At 40.5% G+C, this 12,171-nt stretch overlaps 1 protein-coding gene across 26 annotated transcripts in view; it reads right to left on the bottom strand.

Annotated features, from left to right (window-relative positions):
* Positions 1-12,171, bottom strand: part of LOC308179187 (uncharacterized protein) — a 198,516-nt gene that overhangs the window by 119,840 nt on the left and 66,505 nt on the right. For 23 of the 26 annotated variants that reach the window (XR_013940210.1, XR_013940211.1, XR_013940212.1 and 20 more), the window contains 2 exons: positions 8,278-8,652; positions 4,702-4,992 (listed from right to left, as the gene is read on the bottom strand). The exons of 1 other annotated variant lie outside the window; for it this stretch is intronic. The gene's annotated coding sequence lies outside the window, so the exon portion shown is untranslated. The remainder of the gene's footprint in view (positions 1-4,701; positions 4,993-8,277; positions 8,653-12,171) is intronic. 2 more of the 26 variants (XR_013940216.1, XR_013940232.1) reach the window with 2 other exon arrangements.

Genomic DNA, 12,171 nt, shown 5'->3' with positions numbered 1-12,171 from the left:
GAGCCAGTTGATATTTGCTATTTGACCTGGAGTCCTCAGAAAAGCCTTGTGATGGCCGGGAGGAGGCTCCAAGTATAAAGGGTGGGTAAAAACATCCTTTTGGGGAAACCCAGTTATTTCACTCAATCATCTACCAAACCTTTGGATTTGCTAAGGAAATTGCCCCACTGTCCTCACAATAAATTTCTTTCTATTTGCTTTAGAGAACAAGGAATCACGTACACTCTCCTCATTCTAGTCCCAAATAATACCCCTCATGACCTAGGCCCAAAAGGTAGCAAGGCCAGGTGCACACGCAAAGTTTCACCAGATGAGGGGTGTGAAAAACACACAGCCAAGGGTTGATGAGTACAGTAACCAAACCCCTGGCTGAGGCTTGTGCAGTCCTGTCCCACTGTTGGAGGACAGCTCTGGACACTTTCCAAGGACAACAAGCAAGCTACACTGCAGGAGCACCATCAGCATTGCCTGTGCCTCCTCAGGGCTCTGTTGGCAAGCAAGGTTAATAGCTGTCACAAAAAAGCAAATGTTCTCAAAATCAGAGAAGTTGAAGAGGTCACAAGTAAGGTGGTGCAAGCAGGGAAGACAGCAGCTATGAATGACAGATGACAGTCATGTTGCTTACTGCAACGTTCAAAGGTATTCACTGTACAGTGACAAGGAGAGAAGAGAGGCAAGGTGAGGCAAGGTGAGGCAAGAACTGAGTGACTTCTTAATTTCTTCTAAGAAATTCTGCAGTCTCCAGGAGAAATGCAGAAATAGGCTTACAAAAAGAAAGAGCTGATATTGGTCACCAAGAACTCCCATCTCCAAAAAGCCTTGTATTCAGATTGTCTCTCATTCAATTTAATATTAAGGTTTTCATGACCTTACCATCAGCAACAGTTGCATTTTTTTTTCCAGGTTTTATCCATGAAAGAAACATAATCTAAAAGAAAAAATACCTCACCAGAACCAGTGAAGATTCCCCACAGGAAGCCTATTTCATTTAAAGGAAAACTACTGTGAAATATATGATCTTGCCCTTGGAAATATATATATCACGTCTGCAGCTGAAAGGCAGTGAGTCACAGTTCAAATTAAATTAGTACAGTTTCAAACTGCACACACATGGAGACTTAGCTGTGGTCGCAGCTGGACTTCTGGCACCCAAAGCACTGCCACTAGCTCAGCAATGCTCACGGCTGCTGCTCAGCACACCTGATGCTGCCACATTCGTCAAGCTGAAAGGTAATCAGGTTGCTCAGATCCCTTGCTCCTTTCTACTTGTTGCCAAAGCCCGACAACTAACAGATTTCTTCCCTGCCCTCTGTGTGTCCTCTCTCTCTTCCAGTCCACAATGTAACCTTCCTTCATGCTTTTAATTACCGATCAAAGGTGGCACAACACTGTTAACAGGTTACATGGAGAAGCTGTGGATGTCACATCACTGGAAGAGTTCAAGGCCAGGTTGGATGGGGCTTTGAGCAATCAGATCTAGTGAAAGATGGCCCTGCCCATGGACTAGATGATCTTTAAGGGTCCCTTCCAACATAAAAAATTACATGATTCTATGACTTGTGACAGGGAAAAAAAAAAAGCTGCTGTGTGTGCTAATTATCTACGATGCTCAAGAGATCATTTTATTTCTTTGGACCATCTAAATCAAACTATACTATGTATCTCATACAGACAACTGCCCTGTGTATTAAAGTACTAGAGATGAATCAGATAATCTACACTATGAAGGTCTTTTTGAATCAGTCCTCAGGTCCTGAGACTAATTTCTCAGAAAACCACACATCTTTTACTAGAGACAGTTTCAGTACAGACCATATCACCCTCCCTTTTTTCCTCTAGCTGTTCTAAAAAATCAGATGAAATATTGTCAAAAAAATCCCTTCCTGTGAAGAAAAAGACTGGGATTTTCTAAGGAAAAAAATCATTCCCGCTGACCTTTTTGGCTACCTCTTACACTACCTAAATGTGAACGAAGATAACAATAGCTGTTACCAACTGAGCAAGCAAGCAGCAGGCAGACATTTAATATACCTTGGGCATTAATGACTTCATATAGATGCACTCAAGATAGACTCTCTTTCTGATTTCTGCTATTTGAAATTACACTGAGTTTTCAAATATTAAGAAAAAGTTCAACATTGTTTTCTCTTCATGCTGTAACATAAAAAGAAATATGTAATTATATTAAAAACTATTATTGCACATATCCTATCTGATAGATCTGTTTTATCCAGTATTCCTCTGTGTAATTTCAATAGCAAAAGTAAGTTCCTAATACTTCTTTTTAAATCTTCATACAAGTTTTGGAGTTTTCTTTTTCCTTTCTAGCAGGCACTTTTATATTATTGCTATTTAAATTCTGATAGAAAACTATTATTCCTGGCCAAAGCCTTCTCCAGAGATATCTGGAGATCTTGTCTGAGATTACAATTGGAAGATGGCAGCTAAAAAAAAAAAAAAAAAGAATCATTACTACAATTTCTGCTAAAATCAGTATGTCCACTACTTTTGTCAGGAATATTAGAAGCTCAATTTCTCAAGGCCTGTGTGCCAAATGGAGTTTAATTCTCTGTTACAACTGTATTGAGCTGAAACTTGTTTTAGGACCTCCCACCTAACACCACAAGTAAGAACTTCCTACTGTATATCCCCTAATATTTATTTTTTCCTGTAGCCAGAAAACAAGCTAAAATGTCACTTTTTGCACTAAACTGAAAAGACATGACTACCAAAAAGCCCTACAGAATGAACAGTAGTTTGATAGAGCTAGCATCCAACAGCTTTGGTGCCACAGAGAATATGAATGCACAGAAATGTGATTTTTGACATTTTTCCCCAGAGTCCAATTAAACTAAGCAAAGTAAACTGCGCAGAAAAAAAATGTCTTTCAAGTATGCTTCATACTAGTTTGATTTGCTACACACTATTGCACTGCAGAAATAGGAATATTATCCACAAATTAAACTACAGATTAAGGACAGCTCAAGTTTATTGTTAATAGGTACTATATAAAATATAATGAATCACAGTGAGTCACCAATTGGAACTTCTTTCAGAATAAATAGTCATTAAGGTCTAGATGAATAGACATTACGGCCAGAGGGGACTACTGTGATCATGTTTGACCATCGTTATCGTTGTTTTTCAGTGCATAAAGCAATTGTTAAAACCCTGCTTTACACTTAATTTAATTATGAGTTATGCAACAAAACACAAAGGAGGTTCACTGAAATAGCATATAATTAAGTTGAGCATTTTGTTTTCTCTCCCTTCATTCCACCATTAAGATTCGATCTTTCTGTAGTTTGCAAATTTTAGTAGCATTTACAACACCGAAGTTCCAAGAGATATGGCTATTCAAGAAAAAGTCACATTTATGTAAAGAAATGGTAATGTCTGCCCAGAAAAGAAGGGTTCCCATCTCAAAATAAATTAAAAAAAATGGCAAAGTGGCACGCGATATACCAGATTCCTATTGTGAGGCACAAATTCTTCACAACACTGGGAAACATCACAGAACAAAAATACTATTAGAACTGTTTCAAAAGGAACATTTTTGGCTAGGATAGCGACTTTTGACATTATTTATTAGGTTCAAAAATGCTTAACAAAGGCCTAACAATAGTCCTGTGGAAACCACTACATCTGAGGCACTTTCTGTTGTTATGTGCAGGCATTGATTTGAAGATGGCCAGCATTAGTAGAACAATTCCCTCACAGCAGTCAATGCAAGTGAGCATTCATACACACACAAGCAAAAGCCTGTGAACAAACCATATGGAAACAGGAAAAAAAGTAAACATTTATTAACCTCTTTGTGGGGAGATGGGTGGAAGAACAGGCCAGTGGCGAAGGAGACGGTCATGCCAAATTTCTGCGAAAGAAGGTGTTTGCCCCAAGCATTTTTTTGCGGAATATGAAGAAGCCCAGAGAATGTCGGCAGTGCCATGGTAACAGGGGATGCTGGGGCTGCCAGCGCCGCAGCCGCCCCTTGCCACCCAGGCACAGCCTTCGTGCGGCACGGGTTGGCAGGGCTGCCTGCTGCTCCTGCCACTTCCCCGTCTGCATTAGCCTCAGCAGACTCGGAAAAACTTGGAGGATTTAAGTCAAAAGTCCGAAAGTGAGGATTTGGCTCAGCAGCTGAGCTGACGGATAGATGAGCACACAAAAAGAGCCAAAAAGACCTATACAGTGTGCTCACTGTGTATATACGCGGGCCACCTACATCTTCCTACCAAAGCAGGGCCAGAAAGCCACCGCCATCATCACTGAGGTATACTGAGACAGAAACCAAAACACTGTTTTACTTGCACTGCCCAAAGTCACCAGTGACCCCCGTGTTGTTACTGGGAACAGGCACTGCTCAGCCAGAGCAGCATTTCACAGGTGGACTGTTCAGGGTAAAACACAGTTCCTCTTCTGCATTTACCTCAGCATAAGTTCCTTATCATAGAAAATTCCATTTTCACTGTAATCAGCATTTAAATTGCTCTTGGAGAAATGGGAGAGAGAGCCCCAAACTATGGAAAATACGCTGTAAAGACAGGGTTTTGGTTTACCCGGCGTTTAAACATGAAGGGTGTAACTGGTTTCTGAAATAAGCTGCAGAATAGGAACTGATACAACATAATCTTGGTTTTGTGCTGCTGAAGATTAGATCAAAGGCAAAACAGAGCAAATGAATCCAGCTGCAACACCTACCTGGCCCATCAGTTCCTCGCTCACAGCTGAGCTCTGCCCAACATCTGATCAGCCTGAGCCCCATGGCCATCCCTGTGAGCACCCTGCTCTCACCAATGAGGAGCAGCATCCTGAAGCACACCTAATGCAGCATCTTCATCTCCGCCTGTGTTGGCCTACAGGGTTCAAGGTGGTCTGTGTCCTTTCTTCCCCTCAGCCTGGTGGGGTAGCATCCCTGGGTGGGGGTGACTTGGGAACACCGTGTTCAGAATTGGAATGGCACAACTTGTCTGTCCTCTCCTCTAAAATGGACTGAAACAGATGGAGGAAAAGTAAAATGTGATGCACTGAGGCAGCAGTCATCAAGTTAAAGTAACATGAAGCCTGGTGGGTCAGTAACTACTTTTCCATGGTGAATGCCACACGTCACTGGCTTGGTTCTGAAGCCAACATGGCTGCAACCACATCATTAACTCACCACCTCTCTTCCCTGTTACACAAAATTACTGCTTTTCCTGTCCTTGCAGAATAAACCCCCAAATCTATAATTTTTGAATGCCAAGTGATTTTTGAGTGCTAGAGACAGGAATGCTGCTTGGACCTAGCAGCTTAGCATCTTTAAAATTAGTCTGGAGATCTGCACAGCTACCCTTACTTTGTAATCATGCTGTGTGCACAAACTCTGAAGATTCACATGCCTCAGATTGATTTTTAGTTTATAGACAAATTCACTGTTCTAGCCTGAGCAACACTGCTTTTTACGTGGCTTATTTCCATTCATTTCTGCAAATAGGAAGACTTCTAGCACTGGACACTCGTGTTCCCCATGCAGCAGGCTTTGACAACCAATGGCCGAACATTTTCCTACACCACCTCAAGCCTGGTTGGTAGGGAAATGCTTTTATAGGGACTGGTTATTATATTAAACATGCATAAATGAGGTTACCAGGGTGGTAGGCTATACGCAGTACTTTTAAAAAGAAAATAGTTAATTAGCATGTATAGCTGGAACTGCAAAAATGTTCCTACATACATTCAACAGATCCATATGTTCTGGGCATATCTCACTGCAATGCATTTAAATACAATGAAACGTGCTTAAGGATCTCCATTCTTACAGCAAGCAAGCCCTGAAGTGGGAAAGTGTTGCCACTGAGGGCAATTCAAACATGTGATTTTAACTCTGACTGTTCATTTAACATAAAGCCCAGGATCAGAAGTGATTTAAAATATACATTTTTTTCTGAATGGTAGTTTACTTTAGGAGATCTCCTGAACATATCAGTATGATTATTATATTATAATAAATGCAAAAATAATAATTGGTATTTTAACTAATAAATGTCATTTCAGTGATTTTAATTATAAAAAAGAAACTTGATATTTAAAGGTTCTTGCTGTACACAATTGTTAAAACTTTAATAACTACCTCAAACATTATAATAAATTGCTTACTGTCTGTAAAAATTAGTTTCAAAACTTACTAATATGATAATAGCTTTTAAGATTAATTCAAATGTCAAGTTATTTGCTTTCAATAACTGCTTTCAATGTTCAGAGGCTTTGGCCACAATCTGTATGTCAAAAATTTTGAAGCCAGTAAGCCTTTATTACAATAAGTGTAATCTAAATGTAGAGATAACAGAATTTGGAATTCAGTAGGACTGTGGATTCAAAAAATCTGAGTTTTGGAAAGAGATCAAAGTCCTCAGCTTACATCCAATTCAAGAAGAATTCATGACATGAGTTATTCCCGAGAGTTTCTCCAGAAAAGACAGTAGTATAAGCAGTAGGAAAAAAAAGAATATATATATTAATAACAAGTCTTATGCTGAACTTTTTATCTGCCTATCTTTTGTGAGGTATATATATGATTGATTTGATGTTAAAATTGTGCTGTTAGCTTGCTCCATCATACATTAAGTCCATGGCACGTTTAAAATACTATTCTGGATGAGATGTCAAATTTATTCCTAGCAATAACTAAATATAAAGAGAATTAAACCAGAAAGAAAATGGTGTGTCATAGCCAAAGAAATGCACAAAAAGAGAAATGGAAACAAAGAGGAAGTTTTGAAGCACGTTAAGGGTTAGGAGCAGGCAAGGAGCTCTGCTAAGGCTGTTATTTCAGGATTGCTGTGGAAATGTATGTTCAAACTCTGCTTTTGCCAGCAAGCACCTGGGAATTGGTCAGCAAAATAAATGTGACAGCCCTATTCTTGTTCCAAAATGATGCAGTATGTAAAGAGTGAAAATAACCATCTATGCTTGATTAATTAGGTTTGTAAGTATTGTTCAAGAACTAAACAATATTTCTAAAGATTTCAATAGTTCAAAGATTGCCCTATGGCCGTCTGACCAATACATCTTCCAGCACACACAGTTTACAAGCATTTTTCTTCCCAATATGTTGTCTTCGTTTGGTGCGACATTGTTTGAGCGCAGGTCTATTTGGGTCAGAGTGGTTTTCTTCCCATCACAGCAGTGGTGCCGAGGACGGCACTTGGACCATACATCTTCCATGTCATTTCAGTCAAAGGCACATGATGCTTCCCGGTGCCCAATCAGGAAGGGTCCGGCGCTGGACCAGGGGGGCATATTGGCAAACCAAGCTTTCTTAATGACAGCCATTGTTCAAGACAAACAAAAGCACGGTTCTGAATATTAACATGCGGCCTTGTGTAAAGGTCATCTGTATGGCACATTTATCATCGCTGAAAACCAGGGGGGCAAAATGCTTTAAAATTCTGTCAAAACCTGTTATTGTCGGAATACGCCTGAAAGTTGGCAACTGATGCAAGCATAGCAACTATTTGAGCTGTCCTCCTCCTCCTTAGCAGTGACTTTGCAAAGAGAAAGTGAACACGAGATAATAGATATATTCTTCCTAACTGCTAGTAGGGGGGCTACTTTAATTAGGCTACTCAATTAAAAAATTAATCTAATAATCTGTAATAATTAGGCTGAACAGCAGTTCTTCCTATAAGGTAGAGCTCCCACAATAGCTCTTGCATTGACAAACCAGGAACAGGCAGTCAACAACAACTTTCTGGTTTTGAGGCTCGATAATGCACTTTTCAATTGTAAAAGCATTTGAAAATCAGAATTAAAAGGATATAGCGCAGGGGACTAAAATCTTGGACTAATCCTTCAGTAGCCACGTAAATAATGCCAGTGATGTTACTCCAATTAAATGCCGGTTTTATTCCTTATGTTATCGCAATTCTTTCTCAGGAAATGACATTCACAGTCTGGCCCTTAGATGGCATGGAAGGGACAAAACCGTTACAAACCTTTTAGAAGTCTCTTTAGTAAAATTAATAAATGACAGGAAGACTCCATTATCAGTGCTCATTCATTTAGTTAAATTAAATAGTTTGACTCCTTTGTTCAATGAACAAATAAAGGCTTCCCAATCATCTTCTGCCCCACTAAACATTGAGAAGCCAGAAAGATAGTATTATTTATTTATAACTTTTCTTCAGTCAGCTGTTAGCGGAATTGTACAGACGTACTTAAAATGAGAATCTGAATACAACACATCTATGCAAAATCTTTTTCTTTTTAATTGGGAAGACCATTTATGTAACAACTCACCAACAAAGGGAAAGGAGGACATTGCTTCCAGAGCATTTTTACTGTTTTACACTAACACAGCCCAGGAGGGGTTCTTCAGGTGACACCAGGAACGACATGGACGGGTTTCCACCAGTCTCATGCCCCGCAAAAAGCTCTGCTGTGCTGCTGATAGCCCAGCTGAGACGCTGAGGTCTGGAGAGAAACATCTCCTTTCCTCACCACAGAGAAGATTCAGCCCAGCTTGTCTAGCCAGGCAACAGAGCACTCAAACATTTGATCCGGGCTTCTTGCAATCATCTCTCCATGCTCTAATGAAGTACCTGCTCTGAGGAAAGGGTGGTGTTGGGTATTTTTCCTTGCAGATTTCTAACTGCTTTATCTGCTGTGGATTCCCTGGCATCAAAAAAAGGCAGACAAGGAAAATGTCAGTTAAACAGGAGACTCAAATTCATGAAGACAAGATGAATTAATCCTTATGTTCAGAGATCAAACAGCTATAGCTTTGGCCTACCTATACTGTAGCTTATGCAGCGTACTCAAAAAGAATAAGAACTAAGAAAAACATTAAATACCTTCAATCTAGAGCTTTAAAGACAATTTAATCAGAACTTGAAGTCTGTGGTTTAGTAAAAGCAGTACAAAACTCACCTTTAAGCCTATATATGTTCATAATAATCATGTTCCAAGATTTTCAGCTAAATTAATTTCTTTTCTCAGCAAGTATTAATGAATTTTCTAGTGAAATTTGTACAGCGTGCCAGTGCAAGATTACTTTGAAAGATGATTTTTCTCCATACTTGCAATACGAAGATAAGGATGTCACCATGTTCCTCAAGAAGGCAAAACAGAACAGCAAAAGTCACAGCAGAACAAAATGGGAAATCATTTCCCGAGACATTTTCGAGAAATACACCCACTAGCTCTGTGATGAGCATAGCTGTGGGACTCAGCTGCTGACTCTGAAGGTCCACTCCTAAAACACAAGCTCTCTGACGGTCTGGCAGAACACTTCTGAGCATGCTTGGCTGGGCATAGCAGCTCTGCAGTCAGTCTGCCTCTGTCCCACTGTGCCCTCAATGCTGGACATAAAAAGTTGCAGTTGTGTTCCTTTACCTGCCACCTCACATGTGTTAAGTGCCCTCACAGGCATAGGGCTGGCTCCAAGTACAGGTAATGTACATCAACTTCATCTAGACCTTATATCTAGTTCATCCAGTGTGTTTCAGCTAAGTGTCTGAAAGTGCTGTCTGACTGTTCAGTGAAAATCAGTTTTGCAGCTCCGCACTAAAGAGTAATATACTTGATACAATCTCCTTCACCATTTAAAAAGAAATTAAAATCAGTCGATCTTTAAAATTCTACTGGTGATGCCAGTTTTGCACAGATAAATCTGGGGCAAAATCAGGGGTCTCCAAAAGTGTAAATTCAAACCAATGCAGGAGGTGTGGTTAACTGACACTCTGGTTTGCTCCCAGCCATACAAGCTGTTTGTGGTAGCAGGCTGCAGCACACACTGGGTGCAGCCAGCACACATCAGACATGTTGTTCCTGATTGTGGCTCTTCTTATTCCCTTGGGTGTCTTCTGGGAGCAAGAGGCTGGTTTGGTGACTGACATCTTTCTTCGCCTCTGGTGACAGATCATCCCAAGCTCTTCGGCACAGAAGAGCGATGTCATCTGTGTGATTGCACAGTGCAGAGCTCTGAAGGGCCCTGATGTTGTCTGGGGCCTCTACCTTTATACAAATATGGAATAATTAAGTAAATATCACCACAGAAAATAAAAGAGAGGCCCCCGAGAAAATAAAAGATGGCTTTCTTTTTTAATGACAGGAAGTAGCCGGGAGGAAAAGCACATCAGACAAACATTTCTGTGTTGCAGAGCGCAGGGGTCACTAATATTTCTCACATTTTTTCAGTGTAAACTGCTCTTTGTTAAACACTGGTGAGAGGTTGATAAAAAGTCCTGTTTGAAACCCCCACTGGAATACATCAGCAGGACACACGCCGCTTCTCCTGGAGCCCTCAGCAACCCCAGAACCTGCTCAGGCTCCTTCAGGCGGCCCCTTGGCAGCTCCCTGCTCTTGGGGTGCATCGTCACATCCAGGGGACATGGGGTGGGGATGAGCTGCCAGAGAGCAGCTCCCTCCCTGCCACCCCCACCTCCCACCCACGTCATGGGCTGACACCCGCCTGCCAGTCAAAGCACACCCACGCAGCCGTGAGCGAGGATTTGGCTTCCACTCAGGTCGTGTTAATGAAAACCCAAACACAAACCCAAACATCCCACGCAACAAATGTTTTCATGTGCTGAAAGAGGAAAAATATTATTAGAATGACGAGGTCAGCTCCTGTATTGACTGCAAAACTGAACTTGTTCAAAGACGGAGCAGCCTGGCAGAAAAAAGTGCACAGAAATTAAATGTAGGCATAAGGCACTTTCCTATTTGAGCCACAGAACTGATTACATGTTGACAGTTAGAATTTGCTTTGGCAGTGGGACCTTATTTGCTGAACTAGTGAGTGCCTGAATTTGTGTAACGTTCTCAGAACAAAAATTAGATAGCAACAGAAAAGAGCCACCGCATCAACACATCCCAGCTGTCAACACAAATTATTTCACTTTATAATTTTTTTCAGAGATCAATTTCCCCCCCTAAACAAATGAACTTAAAAAAAAAAAAAAAAAAAAAAACACTTACTAAAGTTTTCATTATTGGGATGGAAAAAATATTTTCTCCCTCCAAAACCAAGTCTCTAGAAAAAGATAAGTTTAGACAATAGGATTCATGAGGATTTCCATAGTAAACTGTAGGTTCCAGAAACTGTTTTGGGGTTATGGAAAACTGTCATCTGCACTAAGTGACCAGACGAGACAGTGTCTTGCAGGTACAATCACATCACACAGCTGCATCAGTAAGCTCTGAGCAGGAGTTTAATAACGTCTGTATGTTTGTGTATTTACACACATAAAATTACAGGACAGAGTGTTATAAACGTGCACTAGACCAAAGCTACATGGGAAAAAGAAAATACATTTCTTGGCTAAACTATGATAGACCCAAACTGAATATTTTTATATGTAAGATCTACAGACCACAAATACTTGTATTCCAATCCTGCTGCACTATATAGGTACCACGATCTCTTCAGCCACTAAGAAATATCACGTTACTAGATCCCCATTTTTGTCATTGCCCTCACTTTCGTCATCTCTGTCACTGTCACGTTGTCAGTCCCAGTGTCCACCACCTCATGTGTTTGGCAAGTTTACCTACTCACTAAACAAAACCAACCTACCGCAAGCATTTATTCTGTTTAATTGTGCAGATACGTATAGACTTAGACTCACGCAAAAAGTACGAGTGTCTGGCTTCTTTTCTGACATCCCTTACTCTTATCATAAAGCAACCTGCTCACCAGTCACTTTGCTTGTGTTTTTGCCAACTCCAAGACATGTTGAAGCATACTGCCAAGAAAACATACAGTGTAACTTGGTCTCATATCCATAGAGAATTCATCGTACAGCCTTCGTAAAAGGCCGAGAACATTATCGTAAGTGGAATAACATTACACACACTCTGGCAAATAGAAGAAAACCACAAGACCCGTTTACTATTGATCTTCCTTAGTTACACTTGACAGACGATACAAAAAGCTGGGTCTGACACAGACATCGAATGAAATATGTGTAACAGTGTCCAGATCAAATAACAAGCAAAGCATTTTGTGGCGTTAGAATGAGCACAGGTTTATGAGGCCACAGGAGTATTGACAGCATGGTAATGGGATTAATCTTATTTGTGTCAAAAAAAACATCCCTTTGTGCCAAGCCATTACCAGATCATCTGAAGCAACTTGCTTAAAACTCTGACTGCCAGACATCACTGCCTGGAACCCAAAAGTCTTCCAGG

This window comes from Anser brachyrhynchus, assembly GCF_964034855.1.
Source record: "Anser brachyrhynchus genome assembly, chromosome: 1".
NCBI classification, from domain to species: Eukaryota; Metazoa; Chordata; class Aves; order Anseriformes; family Anatidae; genus Anser; species Anser brachyrhynchus.
This window is presented reverse-complemented; position numbering and strand designations above follow the sequence as displayed.